The sequence below is a fragment of the Vicugna pacos genome, chromosome 11 (assembly GCF_048564905.1).
Source record: "Vicugna pacos chromosome 11, VicPac4, whole genome shotgun sequence".
In the NCBI taxonomy this organism is placed as follows: Eukaryota; Metazoa; Chordata; class Mammalia; order Artiodactyla; family Camelidae; genus Vicugna; species Vicugna pacos.
This window is the reverse complement of record NC_132997.1, coordinates 20,759,376-20,783,129: the sequence shown is the minus strand read 5'-3', so window position 1 is coordinate 20,783,129 and position 23,754 is coordinate 20,759,376. Positions and strand designations below refer to the sequence as shown.

General features: G+C 36.5%; 1 pseudogene; it reads left to right on the top strand.

Moving 5' to 3' along the window:
* Positions 1-23,754, top strand: part of LOC116277915 (cyclic AMP-dependent transcription factor ATF-5 pseudogene) — a 95,111-nt pseudogene that overhangs the window by 51,751 nt on the left and 19,606 nt on the right.

The window sequence follows — 23,754 nt, the reverse complement described above, 5'->3', positions numbered from 1 at the left end:
ATACTCAAATGAATGTCAAAAGAAATACCTGAATTTACCTAGTTTTAAGAAAAAAATATTTAATGACTTCCAATCACACCACTACATTTATATAAATATTAAATTCTAGTATGCCTTACCTGGCATTAAAGTCACCTTTTTTTCACTACAGAAACCAGCAAATACCCTTCAAGATGAGAAGTTAAGCACGGCTCTTTATGTTCTTTTATAGGAGGCGGGATCCTGATTGGATCATTGCAATAACCTGGTTCTCAGGGGGAGCCACTTCCCCCATTGGCTTAGCTTTCTCCCAGTTACTCCAATGATATAAGATGCTGGGGGCTTTGAAATTTCCTTCAAGGAGAGACTGGTGACAAATCTTGGTTACATGGTAGTTAATGATCATGTACTTGTGGGGAACACTAGGAAATCAAAGATCTGTTTCTCCCTGGCTGTTGCTGGTAAAGCTTCATTTGGCTTCACCTGATGATAGTTTGGTCAAGCTCAAGGAAGCCTCCTTCTCTGCTACCACTTAGTTTCCACCGGTGTTTCCTGACTACTCTGAGCATGAGAGTTCCTGGGACCCCTGTGGAAAGCACAGTTCACCTGGTGCTTTCCAGAGGGCTCAGCAGTAGGACCAGGAATACGGACTTTCTACGGCACCAGGGGCTGCTTAACACCAGCAAAGGTGGGGGAAATACTGCTTCAAATCATTCAGTCTGTGATTCTTTATTCACAGCTTAATGGATAGACAGATGAGATACAAAACACAGCACAAACTTAAACTGTACATTTCCATGAGTTTTGACATACGTATATACCTTTAAAAGCATCACGCTGATTAAGAGAAAAATACAGACCATCTCCTTACAAAGTTTCTCTGTGCCCATTTGTAATCCATACCTCCCTCCTCCTGTCCTCAGTCAATCTGCTTTCTTCCACTGTATATAACATGACATTTCATTCATTTATTTATGTATTTAATTCAAATATAGTTAGTTACAATGTATCCATTTTTGTTATAAAGCATAATGTTTCAGTTATATATATATTTATTTGTTTCCATATTCATTTCAATAAAACTTAACTACAAGATATTGAATATAGTTCCCTGTGCCATACAGAAGATTTTTTCTTAAATCTATTTCTATATGTAGTAGTTAACATTTGCAAATCTCTAACTCCCCATTTACCCCTTCCCACCCAGTTTCCACCTGGTAACCATTGGATTGTTTACTACATCTGTGAGTCTGTTTTTGTTTCACAGCTGTGTTCACTGGTGTCTTCCTTTTTCTTTTTTTAGATTCCACATATGCGTGATATCCTATGCTATTTTTCTTTCTCTTTCCAGTTTACTTACAGTGACAGTTTTCAGGTCCATCCATGTTGCTGCAAATGGCATTGCATTCTTTCTATGGCTGAGTAATATTCCATTGCATAAATATACCACAATTTCTTTATCCAATCATCTGTGGATGGACATTTAGGTTGCTCCCATGTCTTGGCTATTGTAAGTAGTGCTGTTATGAATTGGGGTGCATGCATCTTTTTGAATTAGAATTCCCTCCATATGGTAAGTCTATTTTTAGTTTTCTGAGGAATCTCCATACTATTTTCCATAATGGCTGCCCCAAACTCTATTCCCACCAACACTGTAGGAGGTTTCCCTTTTCTCCCCACCCCCTCCAGAATTTATGGTTTGTGGACTTTTGAATGATGGCCACTCTGGCTGGTGTGAGGTGATACCTCATTGTAGTCTTGATTTGTATTTCTCTGATAATTAGTGTTACTGAGCATTTTTATGTGCCTATTGTTCATTTCTATGTCTTCACTGAAGAATTGCTTCTTTAGGTCTTCTGCTCATTTTTGGAGTGAGTTTTTTTTTTATTATTATTAAGTTGTATGAGTGGTTTATATATTCTTGAACTAAACCTTTGTCAGTTGTATTATTTGCAAATATTTTCTCCCATTCCATAGGTTGTTGTTCTGTTTTATTTATGGTTTCCTTTGCTGTGCAAAGGCTTCTAAGTTTAATTAGGTCCCATTTGTGTATTTTTTCTATGTGTGTCTGTCTGTGTCTGTGTGTGTGTGTGTGTATAATTGAAATATAGTCATTTTACAAAGTGTCAATTTCTGGTGTACAGCTGAGTACTTCAGTCATGCATGGACATACATATATTCATTTTCATATTCTTTTCAACCATAAGTTACTCCAAGATATTGAATATTGTTCCCTGTACTATGCAGTATGTACTTATTATTTATCCATTTTATATATATTAGTTACTATCTGTAAATCTCAATCTCTTAATTTATCCCTCCCTATCTCATTCTCTCCCTGGTAACCTTGTTGTTTTCTATGTCTGTCAGTCAGTTTCTATTTTATAAATAAGTTCATTTGGTTTTTTTTTTATATGCCACATATAAATGATATCGTATGGTATTTTTCTCTTTCTTTGTGGCTTACTTCACTTAGAATGACAATTTCCAGGTCTATCCATGTTGCTGCAAATGATATTATTTCATTATTTTTTATGGCTTAGTAGTATTCCATTGTATAAATACCACAACTTCTTTATCCAGTCTTCTGTCCATGGACATTTACATTGCTTCCATATCTTGGCTATTGTATATAGTGCTGTTATGAACGTTGAGGTGCATATCTTTGCAAATTATAATTTCCTCCATATATATACACAGGAGTGGGATTACTGGATCATACGGTAAGTCTATTTTTAGTTTTTGAGGAATCTCCATACTGTTTTCCACAATGGCTGCACCAAACTACACCTACACCAGCAGGGTTTGAAGGTTCCATTTTCTCCATACCCCTTCCAGCATTATAATTTGTGGACTTTTGGATGATGGTCATTCTGCCTGCTGTGGTGATACCTCACTGTAGTTTTGATTTGTATTTTTCTGAAAATTAGCAACATTGTCGTTTGTTCATGTGCTTATTGGCCATGTGTATGTCTTCACTGGAGAACTGCTTGTTTAGGAATTCTGTCCATTTTGGGTTCGGGTTATTGATTTTTGATTATTAAGTTGTATGAGCTGTTTATATATTCTGAAAATTAAGCCCTTGTCAGTCTCATCTCTTGCAAATATTTTCTCCCATTCTGTAGGTTGTCTTTTAGTTTTGTTTATGGTTTCCTTTGCTGTGCAAAATCTTATAAGTTTAATTAGGTCCCATTTGTTTATTTTTGCATTTATTTCTATTGCTTGGGTTGAGTGCCCTAGCAGAACATTACTGAGATGTACATCAGATAATATTTTGCCTATGTTTTCTTCTAAGATGTTTGCTGTGTCTTGTCTTTTATTGAAGTCTTTAAGCCTTTTTAAATTTATTTTTGTGTATGGTGTGAGGAAGTGTTCTAACTTCATTGATTTCCATTCTGCTACTCAGTTTTCCCAATGCCACTTGCTGAAAAGACTGTCTTTTTTCCTCTTTTGTGTGTTCTTGCCTCTTTTGTCAATGATTCATTGACCAAAGTTCTGTGGGTTTATTTCTGGCTCTCTGTTTTGTTCTATTGATCCATTTGTGTTTTCTCCCAATACTCAGCTCTTTTGATTACTGTAGCTCCATAGTATTGTCTAAAATCAGGGAGAGTTATTTGTTGAGCTTTGTTCTTTTTCTTCAGTATTGCTTTGGTGATTCTGGGTCTTTTGTGATTCCATGTAATTTTTAGGGATGACTTGTTTTAGTTCTGTGAAAAATGTCACGGGTAATTTGATGGAGATGGCATTAAATCTGTACATAGCTTTGGGTGCTATGGGCATTTTCACGATAGTGCGTCTTACAATCCAAGAACATGAGATATTTTTCCCATTTCTTAAGTCATCTTTAATTTCCTTAATCAATGTTTTTTAATTCTCTGCATGTAAGTCTTTCACCTCCTTGGTCAAATTTATTTGTATTTTATGATTTTGGGTGTGATTTTAAAAGGCATTGTTTACTTTCTTTTTCTAATAATTCACTATTAGTGTAAAGAAATGTTACTAATGTCTGTATGTTACTCCTGTATCCTTCAACCTAGCCATATTCTTTTATCAGCTCTAGTAATTTTTGTGTGTTGCTTTTAGTTTTTTCTATATATTGCATCAAAAAAAATTTTCCTAAGCATTTATTGTCTACTCTTTGTCTGGCATTGATGTTAGTTATCTCGTCAAATTCCCATTTTTTAAAATAAACTGAGATAGATATCCTTCTCATTTTGATAAATAAGAAAATCAAGTTCCCCCAAATGATGCATTTCATGCCTGAAGGCACTCAGATAAGATGATAGACAATATGTGATCAATGCCTAGGTTTCAGCCCAGGAATTCATATCATTTCTATTCTGCAACACATGGACCAGTAGGAACCTGACAATGTTCACCTAAAGAAAACATGGCATTTTATATGAAGGACATCTTTCTGTAACTGGCTGCTTTCACTCAGCATAAATATTTTCAGATAGATAAATGAACAAATATGCAAACTATAGAGATACGCTATATACTACAGGAAATATGCCCCATATTTTAAATAACTTTAAATGGAGTATAATCTATAAAAATTTGAAACTATGTTGTACACATGAAACCAGTATAATATGTTAAATCAAGTATGCCACAAAAAAAGAACACTCTTTTAACTTCCATCCAGGCCAAGGAATTGTCCTTTTCTAGCCAACCCTGAATACCCTCCCTCTGCCCCTTTCCAATCTCAACCAGCTCCCTATTTCCAAAAGTACTCACTATCCTGATTTTTACAGTCATTAATCTCCTTGAGTTTCTTTATTCTTACCACCCAAGTGTGCCTCTCTAGACCCTTTAGATGAGGCTTGCTCATTGTGTTGATGTCTTTAAATCACTTTTAGTCTGTACGTGCCTCCTCCATTCCTTTCTTTGGCTAAAACTATATCCATGGAAAATCCTAAGCCCTTCCTTCTATAGTTTTTCCCAGGATGGACTTTGCAGACTGTGTACTCATGACACAGTTCAGCACATCCCTCTCTTCTCTCCATTTCCTGCAGATATCCAGCTGTCTTCAAGGCTTGATCAGACTCAGAATAAGGATATTTGATGAGACCCGAGGTAATGATGTGCTCTTTCATCTTCATCAACGGCCACATAATGTCTGGTTGTTTGCCTTTTTTGAGATGTGAGCAGGAATGATACTCAATGCTTACCATTCATTAATCCATTTGGAACAGAAAAATGATTACACCAGTTATTTTTCATGTGTCAGCATCTTTAATTTTATAAAGAGACATTTCCCTTCATCTACTGTTGGGTCACCCGTTGAAACAGTTCATAGAGGAAAGGCAGGTCAGATGGTTCTTTATTTTCACTTATTTATCCATCATCAAGATAACAGTGGTTCCTATGATTCTCCAAAGATGATGAAATAATTTTTAAAACATGATGAAATCAAGGATTAAAGTACATTTGATGGAGTTTAATACATTGAGTTATTATTTCTGTTGATGTTCAAACTGACTCATCTTTAACCAGGTGGGGCCTCTTCAGGTTCACTCTCAAGTCCTTTTAATGTGACCCTAGTTGTTGGAATGCTCCCTTGATATCTGGTTTGGTAAGATGTTTCCAGTTTATCTTGTATGTTTCCTGCCCATGATTAGAATCAATCATTTCTCTAGAAATCTTGGTTTCTTTCAAAGTGGGAAGTGATATTGAATATTTACTGAACATTGGAATTCCCCCTGCTTTTGGCTTGAGCCAGATATTAGATATGTGATAAAATACTCAATAGTTGATAGAGGTACAGTCAATTCAGTTGGTGAACTCTAAGATTTTTACTGAATCTCTTTTGTTACATCTATATCTCCTTTCTTCCTTACTGGGAAAGCTGGTTCTCAAGGACACAGGGAATCATTGAATTAAAATATCCAAGTAGTCATTTGTTTCATCTCAACTGATGCACACTAAAGCTCAGATGAACAATATCCATAATACATTAAGTCATCAATGAGAGAAATTGAAAATAATTGGGATAAATGGGAAGATATTCCATCCACATGGATTAGAAGAGTTAATATTTTAAAACTGCCCATATACCCATAGCAATCTATAGACTTAATGCCATCTTTAATAAAATCCAATGGCATTCTTCACAAAAATAGAACAAACCATCCTAAAAATTGTATGGAACCACAAAAGACACCCAATAGCCAAAGCAATCTTGAGAAAGAAGAACAAAGCTGGAGGCATCACATTCCCTCATGTCAAACTATATTACAAAGCTCTAGTGATCAAAACAGTATGGAATTCACATAAACACAAACCCACAGATGAAATGGAACTGAATACAGAGCTCAGGAATAAACCTATGCATATATCATCAGTTACTTAAGTCAATTTACAAAATAATGGCTAAGAATATACAATAGGGAAAGGAGAATCTCTTCAGTAAATGCTGATGGAAAAGCTAGACAGCCACAAGCGAAAAAATGGAAACAGGGCCACCATCTTACACTATCCACAAAAATTACTGAAAATGGATTAAAGCCTTTAATGTAAGATCTGAAAGTATAAAACTCTTAGGGAAAAACAAAGGCAGTCAGCTTCTTGACTTCAGCATTGGTAATAATTTTTTGGGATCTGCCTCCAGAGCAAAGGAAACAAAAGCAAAAATAAACAAATGGGACTATATGAAACACAAAATCTTCAGCACAGCCAAAGAAAGCATCAAAAAAAAAATAAATGAAGCTTGATCCAAATGGGAGAAAATATTTGATAATCATAACTGATATGCAGATAATATCCAAAATATATGAGAAATCATACAAGTCAGTAGAAAACAAAAAAATAAACAAGTGCTTTGATGAAAAATGGGTAGAGTGGCTAAATAATTTTTTTATTGAATTATAATCAGTTTACAATGTTGTGTCAATTTCTGGTGTACAGCAGAATTTTTCATTCATACATGAATATATATATTCATTTTCATATTCTTTTTCACCATGAGCTACTACAAGATCTTGAATATATTTCCCTGTGTTATAAAAATATTATTAAGATATACCTGTGGCCAATAGGTACATGAAAAGAAGCTCAACATCACTAATCATCAGGGAAATGCTAATGAAAACTGCAATGAGACATAACTTCACACCAAATACAATGGCTATTAGATATATAAAAAATAAATATTGGAGAGGATGTTGGGATTAGGAAAGCCTTGTGCACTATTGATGGGAATGTAAATTGATGCAGTCACTATGGAATACAGAATGAAGTTTTCTCAAAAAATTAAAAACAGTACTACCATACAAAGCAGCCATCCACTTCTGGGGTTTATAAAGAAAAGGAAAACATTAACTTTTTTTTTAAATTGAATGACAGTCATTTACAATGTGTCACTTGCTGGTGTATCATACAATATCCTAGTCATGCATATAAGGAAAACACTAACTTGAAAAGATATATACATCCCTATGGTCACTGCAGCATTATTTACAACAGCTAAGATACAGAAACTATCCAAGTGTTCAATGACAGATGAGTGGATAAAGAAATGGTGATATAGGTGTACAATGGAATATTATTCAGCCAAATAAAAGGATGAAATTTTGCCATGTGACAACAGGAAGGACCTCGAGAGCATTATGCTAAAAAAAAACTTGGAGAAAGGCAAATACTAGGGGATCTCACTTATATGAGGAATTTTTAAAAAAGATCCAAGCTTATAGATACAGAAAACAGATTGGTCATTCCAGAGTCAGGAGGTGAGTGTGGTGAATTGGGTGAAGGTGAAGAGGAGCATTAACTTCCAGTTTTAATACAAATGACGCATGGAGATGTAAGAAGCAGCATGGTGATCATACTTAATAATAATAGATTGCATATTTGAAGCTTTTGAGAATTGACCTTCAGAATTCTCATCAGAGAAAAACATTGTTTATGTAAGTATAGTGATAGGTGTCATCTAGATTTGAAATAGGAAAGAACAAACCTGACTCAATATTGATCTGTTCCTTTGGTTTTAACCTTTGTGTTCTATTGCTTTTGCTACAAAGTAATCACTGAAAGAATGTTGCCTCTAGCCTGAAATGTACAGGAGAGCCTATTTTCAAGGCTCTGACCTTTAAAAAAGAACAACTTCCCTTTCATATAAAGAGGGGGAAAAAACTGCAAAAGAGAGAATAACATTTGTCTTGTGGAGATTTATAGGAATATTGTGACCAGATCTACAGCAATGAACAAAGGATTCAGGCACCAGGAGGTTTGCCCCAACCAACCATAACCCCTCCCCTTTCAGTATAAAAGAAACCTGAATTCAAACTTGGGTAAGAAGGTTTTTTGGGACACCAGTCTGCTATTATCTCCATCTGCTGGCTTTCTGGATAAAGTCACTATTCCTTGTCCCAACAACTCCTCTCTCGATTATTGGCCTGTTAAGTGGCAAACAGTACCGACTTGGACTCTTCAACTGACTTGTTGTGGTGATTATTTCACAATATGTACAAGTATGGAATAATTATGGTGCACATTTGAAACTAACCTAATGTTGTGTGCCAACTCTACCTCAAAAAAAAAAAAACAAAAAAACAAAAAAAGCTACAGTATCCTAAGATAAATATAATATATATATAGCTGTGACTTCTGAAAAGTTAAAACTTTAGTTGCATCATATGTCAGTTCTCTCTTTCCCCTTCTCTCTGTTTTGTTTGTACCATTTCTACATTCTCAGAACATAAAGCCATTAGGAGACAGGCTGGGACCTGGGACCCTTTACTAGAGTGCCCTTGTTGATTTTGTGGCAGAAAAGCCCAGTGACACCATGTCTGCTACGGGGCCAGGTACTGTCTGTCCTCTGTCCAGGACGTGTGTTTCTGTATTTCAACTATTCTTTATAATTTTTAACTTTTAAAATGAAGTAATTTTATAAGGAAGCAAAGTAAGGTGGAAACAGTTGATCTTTTTCTCATTTGTTCAGTCTCCTACAAAAGCTCTATATAATGCTGGACATTGGAACCATCCAGACTTAGAAGAACTACCTGGGCGACCAGGAGTAAAACCTCAGAGTGTCACAGTAAGTGAGCTGTAATTTACAAATTCATGTTTGTGTAATGAATTGTAAATTAATTAATCAGTTGCTCTCTTCATTCATAATTTGAGAGTCTCTGGCTTTTCTATTTTTTTATTTTTGACTTCCTCTCTAAAAATTAGTGGCTTTAGTTTAATTCATTGGAAAAGTAAAGATTGTGGACAGAATAACAGAAATGCTGGTATTACTAGGTTATAAATGAAAGCCTTAAAAATATTAAATGACTTTATTTACTCCTGACCCACACTTTATCGAAATGCAGTATTGTATATTTCATGTTTACATTAAGAGCTATATTATAAATTACATTGAACTTAAAGTGGCTTTGAGTGATTAATTTGCTTTTCAGAGTAGAACTTTCCCCTGCATTCCAGTAATATCTTTCAATTCAAAACACATTTGAAAAAGATTCTTATCAAATTATTTTCTTCAGAATGACTGATAGGACCATACATTAATACTTCTCATTAATGGTAACACCTCAGCCATCTGGAGCTGTCAAAGAATGAGTTCTTTTTAACAACAAAATAGGGGTAGAAATCATTCTAAAATATAATGTATTGTTCCTTGTCTTCTTAAGTTGATAAATTACACTCCTGTTGCTAGTATAGAACCATCGCTGTGCATATGACGGCTATGTTTTCCTGCCCTAAACTACGATGCCTCTAGTTAAAAATTCTTTTGTTCATATGTTGTACTTTTCCTGTCCATCCTGAGCTGCTTATAAGTGCTATTTATGTGTGTAATTGTGGTTGTTTATTCCTCCTAGTGGTCCTGGGGACAAATAACAAGTTGTATGAAATGTAAGCTTTAAAAGACCAGAAGGAATTCCTGAGTGCTCTTTTGTGAATGAAACATACATGAGGCTTACCTTGTAGTGCATGGAATTTTTAAAGTATCCCTAATGACCTTTCAGTGGTCTCCTCCTTCCTTTAGCAGAGAGAGAGGGGGTTATTATTATTAAGCTAAATTTGCCAAGTAGATGACATGTTACTATTTTTATATATTCATTTAGATCAGCTAACTTAATACCTTTATTAATAGGTGAGGCTGTCTTCAAAGGAACCAAATGAAAAAGATGATGGAGTTTTTAATGCTCCTGCACCACCACCCAAAGTGATAAAAACTGTGATAATACCTACTCAGCCCTACCAAGATGTAGTTACTGCACTGAAATGCGGAAAAGGAGACAAAGAAGTAGGCAACTATGTACAGTTTTATTGCACTTAGATAGAATTTTGTGTGTTATCCAGCCTTTTAATGTCTTGAACACACGTTAGTACCCTGGTTCTCAATTTTGAACCACGAACTTATCCTACTACTACCAATGTTTTACAGCATTTCTTTTGGTTGCCATCTGATAAATAGAGCCCAGGAAGCCCACAGATTTAAATACGCTACTTCAGAGTTACAAAGGAAGTGGACTTCTGTTTCCTTGGTGGTTATATTCTGTGCTGTTCAGGATTTGAAGCACTTCAGTGATGCGGTGGAATTTGGTGAAACTGAGTACTTGTTAAGTGGCTTAAAGAGCTCCCAGCCTCTAAACGTACTTTGCCTTAGGTAAGATCTTATTTTTATATTTGATAATTGTATGCATCCTATTTCTCAGTGAAAAATTGTAACTGGCAGAGCAAAACATTTATGATTTTGTTATCATCGGTGTAGGTTATAGCCAGTGATGAGTTAAAATGTGATTGATTTTTTTAAGGGACTTGATTATACATGGATGGAGGGAAGTTGGATGATGTAGTCTTTTAAAAAGATAGAATAGGATTCAGCTTCCAGATGCTTAAAAGAGTGTTATGCTAAAGAATCTTTTCAGCTCTTTCTTACCCCAAATTTTACATGTACAAATGATAAATTTGATTGTAGTATGATTTGATTGGAATCATCTTTTACATACTATAATGGATTTAATATCGATTTGATTGAATTATCTAGACATTTGGAATATGTCCAATTAGATATGATTTAGAACCTTTATCAGTGAGAAGCATTATGAAAGGTAGCTGAGATTACTTTTGCTTTTAATTTAATGGTAGTAATAATGTAAGGAATACACTGAAAGTGATCATGTTTTATTTATATTTTTTAATGTAATGTGCCTAGTCACATACTATGCATCAATAAGTTTTTAATAACTTGGTTTGCTCAATTTTTTTTTATTGTGATCTGTTTGGATGAAGCTTTGACACCACCCACCCCCAACCCACCGCGTGTCCTTTTGCTTGTTTTGGTACTATGCAAACAAAAAATGAATGCACTAGGTATTTTCAGTTCCCCTAACCTAGTCTCTTTTCTTCTAGTGTTACGAGCTTGGCTACTAAATGTGCCATGCCCAGTTCTTTAATGTACCCAAGAGCACATGGAATGCTAGCTATGTTCTTTATTTTTTTTAACTTTTCAAAATTGAGTTATAGTCATTTTACAAATTTGTGTCAAATTCCAGTGTAGAGCACAATTTTTCAGTTATATATGAACATATGTATATTCATTGTCACATTGTTTTTCGCTGTGAGCTTCCATAAGATCTTGTATATATTTCCCTGTGCTATACAGTATAATCTTGTTTATCTATTCTATATTTTGAAATCCCAGTCTGTCCCTTCCCACCCCCCACCCTCTTGGCAACCACAAGTTTGTATTCTATGTCTGTGAGTCTGTTTCTCTTTTGTATTTATGATTTGGTTTTTTTTTTCTTAGATTCCACATGTGAGTGATATCATATGGTATTTTTCTTTCTCTTTCTGGCTTACTTCACTTAGAATGACATTACCTAGGAACATCCATGTTGCTGCAAATGGCGTTATGTTGTTGGTATTTATGGCTGAATAGCATTCCATTGTATAAATATACCACATCTTCTTTATCCAGTCATCTGTCAATGGACATTTAGGCTGTTTCCGTGTCTTGGCTATTGTAAATAGTGCTGCTATGAACATTGGGGTGCAGGTGTCTTTTTGAAGTAGGATTCCTTCTGGATATACGCCCAGGAGCAGGATTCCTGGGTCATACGGTAAGTCTATTCCTAGTCTTTTGAAGACTCTCCATACTGTTTTCCACAGTGGCTGCACCAAACTGCATTCCCACCAGCAGTGTAGGAGGGTTCCCTTTTCTCCACAGTCTCTCCAGCATTTGTCATTTGTGGACTTTTGAATGATGTCCATTCTGACTGGTGTGAAGTGATAGATACCTCATTGTAGTTTTGATTTGCATTTCTCTGATAATTAGTGATATTGAACATTTTTTCATGTGCCAATTGACCATTCGTATGTTTTCCTTGGAGAATTGCTTGTTTAGGTCTTCTGCCCATTTTTGGTTTGGGTTGTTTTTTTTTTCTTATTAACTCATATGAGCTGATTGTATATTCTGGAGATCAAGCCTTTGTCAGTTTCATTTGCCAAAATTTTCTCCCATTCCGTAGGTTGTCTTTTTATTTTACTTATGGTTTCCTTTGCTGTGCAGAAGCTTGTAAGTTTCATGAGTTCCCATTTGTTTATTCTTGCTTCTATTTCTGCTATGTTCTTTAAAACCTTGGATGAGTCACAGCAGCATCAGGTATTGAAGTTCCTGGGATTGAGAAGCATTATTTAAAAATCCTACTTTATTTGGCTATTAAAATATACTTTCTTTCATCTATAAGTATTTCCTAATTGTGGGTTGAGTTAGTCTTACTTGCTAAATATTTAGAGCTTAATGCCAGATTTTTTTTAATAAATTATATAAGGTTATTTTCTCATGACCTTTCTTCCCTTAACTTGTCAGTTTATACTATTAAAATGCTGTTTAGTTATCATAGCTCATATCCCATACCAGAGATTTAATTCTGTAAGTATTGATTTTCTGTAATGAAAAAGTACTGAAAAAATGTTTTACTAATTTTTTATATTAATAGCATAGAAAAAAGTAAAAAGATATTAACAATTTTTAACATTCTGTCTGGATGCTGAATATAGGACATAGCCCATGATGAAAAAGAATCAATTCCTAATTTGCATTAGGACTTTGACACATTCTCTTAAAAGTAAAGCATACATATAAAAGTTGGGTTTAACATTTTTGAAGTTAGAAAAAAATCATTACTAATCATGGTATTTTCAGATGGCTTTATTATGTTTTTCTTCAAGGAAATCTCCCAAGGCCTATGACATTTTAATTTCCCAAAATAGTTTGCTCTGTAAACATTTAGTTACCTAGTCAGAATTTTGAGTATTCAAAGCTTAAATCTTTAGATAGTTAATTCTGTTTCTGTGCATTGAAATAAGTGTTAAGTACAGAATGTCCCACATGTTCGAATATCCCAACCCAGACCTTTTTGTTATATTAATGCTTACCTACATCACCTTTAATACATGTAGGTTTTATTATAAGCAGAGTGTCCTAACTCTACCTGATCTGAATGATTTTGAGAGTATATTATATTAATGGTTTTCTAAAAATTACTTGCTTCAGCCAGGCCTGATATGTTTATTGTAAAGAAATGAGTCTCAATATGCTGATTTGAGCATCCTAGCTTTATATATTGACACAAACTCAGCTGTGTTTATTTTACATAAAAAATAGCTGTTTCTGATACAGATTTTACATTTATACTTTTGTACTTAGTTATTGACTTAAAACTGAAATTTGATGTTACTGTATCGTAGAGAGCACAGAGTGAAGGATATTTTAAAATAGGATTATATATAGCTGAAAAAATATTTTGTAAACTCATTTAGCACAGAATGACCCCCCAAATATGTAATTCCACTTAAATGCCCCAGAGCTAGAACATTTATATAGGGAAGTTCTGAAGGAAGGAAAATTTTAAACAATGGTGCCCTATTTATGTATTTATCTAATTCACATTTTCCTAGAATATTTAAAGAGGGAGGTTTTCACTGCATAAAACATTTTCAAGATTTCCAAAATATGAACAAATGTCAAAATGATCATATCTCCTGAAATTACCACTAATTGCTGACTTTTTTTTTTTTTTTTTGCCTGTCGAAGAATACGTCCCTTTGTGCAGCTGCCCTCATGTACTTACTGAGTAGATGTCATTTGAACATGGATCTTGATAGAGCTAGCATGGATCTAATGATTTGACTTTTAGAACTGGAGCAAGATGCTTCTTCAGCTAAGCTGCTGAATGAAAAAGACATGAATAAAATTAAAGAAAAAATGTGAAGGCTCTGTGAAACTGTACACAACAAGCACCTTGACCTAGAAAATATAATGATGGATTCCTTCCTTCCATTATAAAATAAAAATTACTTTCAGGAAGTTTTTAGTCATAGTTGCCATGTGACTTTGGACAAATCATTTAACCTCTTGGTTTATAATTCAGCAAACTCTTCTGAGGTTTTGCTGAACATAATTCTGTTCCTTGCCTGATATTCCCAAACTGGTCCATCAGTATTTAGATTTTTTTTCTCAGTAACAATTTTTATTGTATTTTGCCTAATCCTTTTCCCTTTTTTGTTTGTTTGTTTGTTTTTAATGTAATTAAATTGAAGCTAGTAGGAATCTGAATTCTTACTCTTTATAGGTTTCCGGAATAAAGATTCAAAGGATTTTTGAAAGCCATTTTCAAAGAGTATTCACTTATTCTAGAGTGTCTTAGGATGTCTGATTAACCACTGCAAGAGATCAAGATTCAGAAGGAAGGTTTCTAGGCACCTGCCCTTCTCTGGAGCAGTGTCTCTTATCCTGGGGTCATGGCTGTGGCTACCCTTATGCTCAGTGCAACTGCCCAAGGTAAGAATACTATGTTGCTTTTGGATGATTTTAGTTCTGCTTTCTTCTGGCTTTTTTAAAGCTTGTCCTAAAGATTGGTAGGCCAGAAGAAGATAATTGGTCTTGTCATTTGAAAAAAAATTTATATATTCCCAACTTTCATATATTTCCAACATCTGAACTATGTAAGCATTGGTTTTTCTACTGCTCACAAAACTGAAGATTGCAGCATTTGCCTCAAAAGTTGCAGAATTCCTTGTGTTAGCCACATATGACAAGGTTATTGCCTTGTTTAGTTAAGGTAAAGTAGGGAATAGATTCAGGTAGAGTGGGGCTTGAAGGGGAAGGTGAGTTACCATTAAAAGGCAGGATACAAAATTGACATTTACCTCAGTACTTTCAGTTACTAAAACTAGAAAAGAGCTCAGATTGTAGAGAAGCAATGCTTCTACCTCACCAAACTCTCTGTATGCTATCTTAAAAATATATTTTACTTTTAAAAGTGAAAGTTTTTTACTTTGAACATTTATATATATGTTAATTTTTAATGGTCTAACAGACATTTTTGAGCCTATAATTTTAGTTTGCTCCATAATTGAATAAATATACCTTTATTAATAGTTTATCTCCCATGTTGTTGACCATTTAGATTCTTTCCAGGCATTCGCTTTTAAATAACATGATGATAAACCTGTTCCTTGAATTTTCTCCATCATCTGTTGAATTTATTAGGATGGTAAATACCATTATAACTTCCTTACATTGTGTTAAAGGGTTAATCACATGATTAAAACCAAACACAGGAAAAAAGTAGACTAGTTTATAAATATGGCTCTGACTACTCTGTACTCCCTTTAGTGGTGGCCCTAAATCATTATTTGTGTATAATGCTGTCATGGTGGCCACATGATGGGTATCCAAGCTGCTAATGGTGCAGTGTAAAGTTTAAAACTGATGAATCTGAAACTCTAAATGTAACAAAGGATTTTTATTCAGAATAGATAAGAAAATACAGAGAACAATATGAAAAAGACAAGAAACTTTGCTGGAAAATAAGGAATATTTGACAGGAGACTCACAGTAGAAGAAATACAAACTGATAAATACATAAAAACAGGCTCATTTTAAAAATAGAAAAATACAAAGCGAAGCAATAAGATACCATTTTTTGCCATCAGGCAAAAATTTGGACACACCCACACCCTGTTCATGCGCTGTTGCTTGTTACAGTCTTTGTGGGAAATTCATTCAATATATTGATCTATGTTTGAAATATGTGTACCCTTTGGTTTAACAGTCTCACCCTTGAGCCTCTGTATGGTAGAAATAACAGTGCCAGTATGTGTTTTATTGAACTAGCAGATGATCGACTACTTTAAATAATGAATTTTCTCTGAAATAAGCCAATGGTTAAAAAAAAAACAACTTTCTTCCATTTAAGACTTTTCTGGTACCAATTTAAATTTGTTTAGTTTTACATAAAAAGGCATTTAATGTGTACAACGGTGGGTAGTAAAGTTATATACTTATTCATTGAATTTATAATTTTAACTTTGCTTAAAAATTATATTATCAAGTTTTCCCAAATGAAGCAAAAACAACACCTAGTGTGACTATCAGACATGCTTGATACGTGATTGAATAGATAGTACATTATAAGTTGTGGAATAGAAAAAAAATAATTTGGTAGCATTTATGACAAATTTAAAACAGTAAGGTCCAAGTAGATAGAAATCCTTAGTATAACTATGTGTTTAGCATAATAGTCTCTACTTTGTTTTCCCTTAGAGCATCACAACGTTGTGAAGAATTCATTAAGCAGTGTAACCATGCTGAGAACAGAAAACACTTACCTGACAGTCAGCCTCTGCCTCACCAGAACATCGCGAATCACATGGGCAAAGCAGTGGAAGACGGCATGAGGGCCATTACTGGGGTGCTGCTCAATTTAACTAATGATAAACGTAAGTCATGTTTTCCACATAGATTCTCACTGAAAGATTGCATTACATGTAAAAACAAGTTAATCCCCTTGTTTCTTCTTTTCTTAATATAGTCATTTTTATATTGCCATGATAAAATTCATTTATTTATGTATAGGTTTAAGTGCTTTTAAGAGTTGATATTTTTAGAACGAGCCGGGTAGCTTGGCTCAGAAATATTATAGCCAACAGTGTATCTCAATAAAGAAATACCTATACATTTTAATTTTATTGTTAGTATTGTTAGTGTCATAAAAAGTAATGACAATCTCTACATTCTTCCCATTCCCCATGCAGCACCAAATCGGGAGAACAGGATGGCGTGATGGGCAGAGTGATGAACTATATGCTTAAGGTTCCACAGTAGCTACTTCAGGAGCAGAGATTTGATATTTGATTGCGGGTGAGTTGAAATGACTATTTCAGAAATGAGGAATCTGTCAGCCAGTGAGCCAGGCATGCCACCGCCCACTTGTGCCAGCGGAACCTGGCCTGGGCAGGAGTGGAGCAGAGAGTGGGGATCATGAGACCAGGTCTGAGCGAGGACTACGTGCAGCCACCACCGAGTCAGCACCTGAAGGACATGGAGGAAAGGCTGGCAGAAGCTGTTGCCAATGTGGATGACGGCACCCTGGTTGGTGGCCCAGCTGGGTGGGCGGTTTAGGGAGCAGGTAGCAGCTGCAAAGGAGACACCAGCCAGTAAACCAACTAGAAGGAGTCTGCCCTGCTCCCTCTCTCTGTTCCTCCTCAAGGGAGAGCTGGGCCAGAATGGTGAGGAGAAGTCACTGCCCAATGCAAACCACATTCCTAAAATCCATGAAACTCAAAAGTTGTGATCCACTACCCTAGGCTGTTGATTGGCAGTTAAAATGTTACTGTTGTAAAACTCATTTGGAGTCTCAAACACAAAGCCTTGCACCTTTCTGCCAGGGTAACTTTTAAGACCCCCTCAACATCCTTTCACATCAGCATGTTTCCTACCTGAGTTTCTGGGTGAATCCCTGTGTTTGCTTTTCTTTTTCTCTTTCCCACCTCTGCCTGGGCTGTCCCATTGACTGAGCAAGTGGAAGAACCTTGATGGGTGATGCACATGAGCATTTGGCAGAATCAGAAGGTCTATTTTCTGGTAAAGACCATGGAACATTCAGGTCTGAGCTCCCCACTCTCAGAAATCCCCCCTGGCTTGTCAACCCAACCAACAGAGAAACAAAGTCTCAATAAAATTAGGAAGTGATCTATGAGTCAGAGTTGATCAAAGTGACTTGGAGAGGATATTAAATGTGGAAGGCACACCGGCATGTTACTTTGACAAACAAATTATAAAACTGACAATATCTGGATAAAAAACTGACACTACTGGATTTAACCAGCATCTTTGCCTTTTGCCTCTTCCTTGGTCAATCAGAGCAGTAATTGACCATTTGAACAGAGATGGGGTCAAAGTTAATGAAGGAAATACTGAGGCTGCTTTTAATGCAACGCTTGGACATTTTCGCTCCAACAGACACAATAGGTTTTTTCCTTTTTTTAAAAAAAATCTGGTCTAAAATATAATTATTATTCATTAAGGATTAATTTTAGATCATGTGATCCTTCAAAATTTGGACTTAAGTGACATTTATATATATTTGATTGGTAAACATTTACTTTTTAAGTCAATTAAATAAAGTTCTTTTACAAATTCACTTTGATAACACCCTCTGAAGGTAGGGACATATCATTTATAACAAATGCACAGACAGACATCCATCCAGATGGACACAAACAGAGATCTTGTAGTTTTCCTGCTTGAGTTTAAAAGCTTCTTTCCTTCTTTTTTTTTTCTCCCTTTCCCTTTCATTATATGCTAGTTAAGCCAAGGTTATAGTCTCAAGTGAAGGGGGCTGTGTGTACATTTCAAGGACATGTTAAGAGCTATAACTTCAGTCTTTCTACTAGGAATACTTTTGCTCTCTCAAGGTCAGCATTTTGAAAAGATGTCTTATCAAGTCAGTTTTATCAACAGTTTTGGAATGTCAAAAAAAGCTCCATTGTAGCATTTCAGAGTTGAGCTCTTGCCAGCACTGGCTTCATTGCAATCACACAGAAAGCCAGCCAGAGATCCAGCCTGTCCAGGAACTGTTCCAAATTTGAGGTACAGTTTCCAATTATTAACTCTGTATCCTAAATCAGTTATGATGCGAACAATGTTCTCAGGCCCCAATGATGGATCCAAAGTTTGCTGCTTCTGAGTCTAGTTCCCCAAGAACTCATTGTTGGTCTCCCCTACTTGTCTTGGTTTCTCTCTGTGGCTGAAACTGCATGGGGATTCGGAGCACTAGGCAATCCAACTTATGGTGCCCACTGTCCAGCAGAATTAACATAATTGCTATAGTGGGATCCCCTGCAGAACCAATAACCATCAAGAGGACTGATCCTCAGACACTTCCACATGGTTCTCCATTGCCTGAGAATGCCTGTAGCTGGAGAAAGCAAATGTCCCTCTTCTTCAGAGATGAGCAGGCTCAGTCTCTCATGTCACTAGCAAAAAGTTCATTCAGATCACATGTACATATTTCCAATTTAAGCTTAGTGTTCAAAAAGACAGCCAACCTAGTTCCTCCCAATTTTCCCCCTGGGTCCCTGCCTAGGAACTATACAAGTACCCTCTTAGGACTTCAAATCCTAACAAAAACTACTCCAATAAAATTTAGGACATCATTTAAAGCAGTGACATCTCAATATCAGGAGAACCCATCAAACCACCTAGAAAGACTAAGAAGCAGGTGGGATTAGAAAGACCTGTGCTGGTACCAAGCACCAGTTTGGGATAGGCTCCAGCTGTCCTCTGGCGGTGTTTCTAGTCTATATGAAGAATAATGCTTTTTTTTCTGAATAAGAACACAGGATTCCAGAAAATACACCATCTGCAGTCAAAGAAAGGAATCATTTCTCCTGCAGGCATCTCCCCTGTACCCAGGACTGGGGAGACAATGCTGGCCTTCCCAAGGCCAGGACGAGCTAGCTAATGCACCCTGTCTCTCCATCTTCCTCTCACTGTGAGCCCTGGCAGTTTCCTTGCTGGTCTTTTTGTCTTGAACTCTGAGTCTCTCCTTACACCTGTCTTTGTCTCTGCTTTTCTTAATCTCAGTCTCTGTCTTTGTCACAGCCTCTCTCTCTCTCTGTTTCTGTCCCTCTCCTCCTTATCTCACTTGCTCTCTTTTGCTCTTCTTGCCTCATCTTTGTAGGTAAACATAACTTCTATAGCAATTAATGTTTCATTATTCTATTTCATTAAAAATGATCCAGACATTCAGTGAATTTCCATCATTTAACTTGATTTAGCAGAACTCTGAATTTTCATGTTACCCAAAATCTGGAGGAACTGTTTTTAGGTAGATGTACCATAAAACATAATCATTTTTAAAATTTAACCCAAAAGAAATTAGGCAAGAAAAGTAAATAAAAGACATTAGATTAGAGAGGAAGAAGTAAAATTATCTTTATTCAATGATTCCATATTTGAAAGTCCAGAAAGAAGACTTTAGATTTATAGTCAAACAGCCTTCAATAAAGTACCATGATAATTCAATGAGCAAGTATAGTCTTTTCAACATTGGTGCTGGGACAATGAAAATCCCCTTGCAAAAAAAAAAAATAATTTTGTACCCTGCCTCACAGCATATACAAAAATTATCTCAAAATGTATTAAAGACCTAAATTTAAGAGATAAAATTATAAAACTCCTAGGAGAAAATATTGGGTTCAATTTATGTGAACTTGCATTAGGCAGACTTCTTATACATGACACCATGAGCAAGCAAGATAGGAAAAACAAATACATTGAACATCAAATTGAAACATTTTGTACTTCAAAGTCAGAATCAAGAAAGTGAAGAGATAATCCACAAAGTGGGAGAATATATTTGCAAATTATAAATCTGATAAGAAATTTATATCTGGAATGTTAAGTAACTTATAACTGAATAATAGAAAATAACCCAAATAGAAATGAGCAAAGGCCTTGAATAGACATTTTTCTGAATATGATACACAAATAACCAATAAGCACATGAAAATGTGCACAGCGATTTTAGTCATTAGGGAAATACAAATCAAAACCAAAGTGAGATGCCACTTCACACCTACTGTCATTACTATAATTTTAAAATGGAAAACAGCAGATTTTGGCAAGAATGTGGAGAAATTGGCACCCTTCTCCACTGTGGTGGGAATGCATATTTGTGCGGCTTCTTTGGAAATAAGTTTGGCAATGCTGAAATATAATTAACACAGTTAACATCACTTCGAATTTTAGATATACACCAAAGAGAAATGAGAACAATGATCCACACAAAAACTCATACACAGGTGCTCATAGCAAGTATGGTTACAACTCAGATGTCTGTCGCTGGATTAATGGATAAACAAACTGGTTAAGTGAGAGCTGAGAACACACTGGTGTAGGTGAGGAAAGGGACAACTGCCCAGCACTTCACCTGGTGGGATCTCCTAGTGTCTAGCACCTGGGCAAGTTTCCCTTTGCTCTAAATCATCCAAAGAGACTTTTCCAAGCTCAGGGGAAGGCTCTTCTTAGTGCAGGACACTTCCTTCACTGAGGAAAATGTAGGGTTTTGACTTCAACCTTGATTCAGCGTTGCTATTTACATCCCAACACAGGAGACCTTGTTCTGGGTATGATGAAGGGCTCTGGATGGTAGGGTGTGGTTTACAGATCCTGATAACTTGGAGCAGAACAGCTGAGGCTGATAAAATGGGCTCCAGCAGTCTCCATCAAAAAGATGTGTGTAATTGAATTACATGGATTGTTCTGGAATGTTCTCACCACCGACTTCTTGGGGAGATCTCTGTCTTAGATACTGAGAGAAAGTGGCCATGAACTTGTCTCTTACATCAGACTCCATGAGCCTTTATCTGTAATGACGGTAATAGGAATAGCACCCTAGAAGCTTCACAGGGTTATTGTTGGGATTGATTGGGATAATATATATGGAAAGACTGTGGACTTTAAAGCATTAATCATATGCACTTACTTGTAAATAATGGTCTTCCAGGGTTTTGCTTTTGGTAAGTAGCCTTTCCATGTGGTCAATACTAAGCTGGCAGGGAGGGGGCAGGCCATTCCTTCTCACACTATGCTGGGGAAGATGAGTTGCTGTTGGCCCAGGAGGGGCATGTAGTGGGGAGATGGGGTGAGAGGAGAGGCTCTCTTCCTCCTCTTTGGGGTGCTGTGCTGTCAGAATGAGGATGAGGAGATGTGGTGGGAAGACAGGATTAGTGAAGAGATGGCACTGGGGATAGTGAAGAGGCTGGTTGTGTATATTATGGTCTTTCTCTCCTGAACACCGCAGTGCTTAGATGATGAGTACGTAGAAGTTGAGACTCATCAATGATGCTTAAAAAGTGGGTGTGACTTTTATGTGTTGTTGGCTTGCAATGTAGGCTTGCTGAGCACAGGGCCTAGCTGGTAGCCTGTCTGTTCAGTATAGTGAGGACTGGCGTTGGTTGGCTTAGTTGGAGAAGGTGGCCCTGATGGTATGGGTGATACTCCTGCTGTTGAACCTCACTGGGCCAGCCACTGAGCTGCAGGCACTCAAAGTACCTGAGCTTACTGGACCCTCACTAGGTGGCCATTATCCTCTTTTATAGTTAAGGAAGCAGAAATCTTAAGCAGTTTATTCAAGGTCATGTAACTAGTGACTGTCAGGTATTTGAGTCAAGATTTTCAAAGCCACATTGCTTCCTAAGGCTAGTTTTAAAAATTTTATTCCTCAAATTTGGACTAGCCCAGAAAGACTACAAGATAGTCCTCAGAAAGCTTACATTTCCGCTAAGGCATGTGAGACCATGGAAAGAAATGGTGCCAGGTATTGCAGACATAATTGTGTGCCTGGCTTGGAGCAGTCCTGCTCATGGTCTTTTCCAGGCCTTCCTGTGGGCTATCAGAACAAAGGCCTCAGGACTCCTGGAAAGTAAAACAGGGCCCATTTTGAGTGCAAATGGGAAAGATTAGCTTTCATGAAAATGAACACTTCATCCATTTGGCCACCCAAGAGGACTTACATCAGGTTCCCTACTCCTGCCTTTACTGTCCCTTTGTTGTGTGATGCACAGGTGATTTCCCCTCCCATTCCCAAACCCCAAGCAACTCCTGTTGCATTAAATAATCACAGTGCCGTGTACCGCGTGCTGTTATGCTTACCTGCAGACTCGAACCCCTCCCCCTCCCAGAAAAGAAGTTATGTTGCCATTTCTGCAGAGCCTGTCACTCACCAGAAGGAAGAAGACACACATGTCACTCTTTTGTAGCCAGCAGTCTAAGTTGTGAGATAAACATACCTTGAAATGTGGCTTTTGTACCTTTTTTTTTTAATGGTCTTGTGGTTAAAGTATGATCCATGGGCTGGGGAACTTGCTGTAATCTCAGGCCTGATCCCAGGCGTATGGAGCCAGAACCTGCATTTTGATAAGATCCCTGGTGATTCCTGTGCGTGTTTAACATGAGAAGCACTGGGTTTTATGGTACTTAGCCCCCTCCAAGTTAATGGTTAAGCTTAATGAATGGAGGTTTTTTCCTTCTCTGCAAAGCCTGTTTCAAGGATACAATCTTATATTTTTAGAGCCAGTCCCTAAAGAGCAGAAGTCTCAAGCACAGCTGTGTAGCATCAAAGAGGTCTTTTACCATTTCTAGCAGCATCTTATTACTTACTCAACTTCATAATCACTCCACTTTCCTCCACTTGTAATGCAAAGCTAGTAGCGTGTTCCTTTATCTGGGGAGAAGCATTGATCTTGGACTCTTAATAGTATAAAAATCAGAGCCCAATACAAATATATCTGATGGAGCTATCATTGAAGATAGAAGCCCATTAACTAATCATATCCTCCTCCTCCCCCAGCATGCACCCCTTTTCTGCTGCCTCACTGAGTGTTCTTCCTTGGAGGGGAGTGTGAGGTGAACACGGAGAAAGGTGCTCCACACCGTGCAGTTCGAACCTCTTCATTTATTGTCCTTGCATCTTG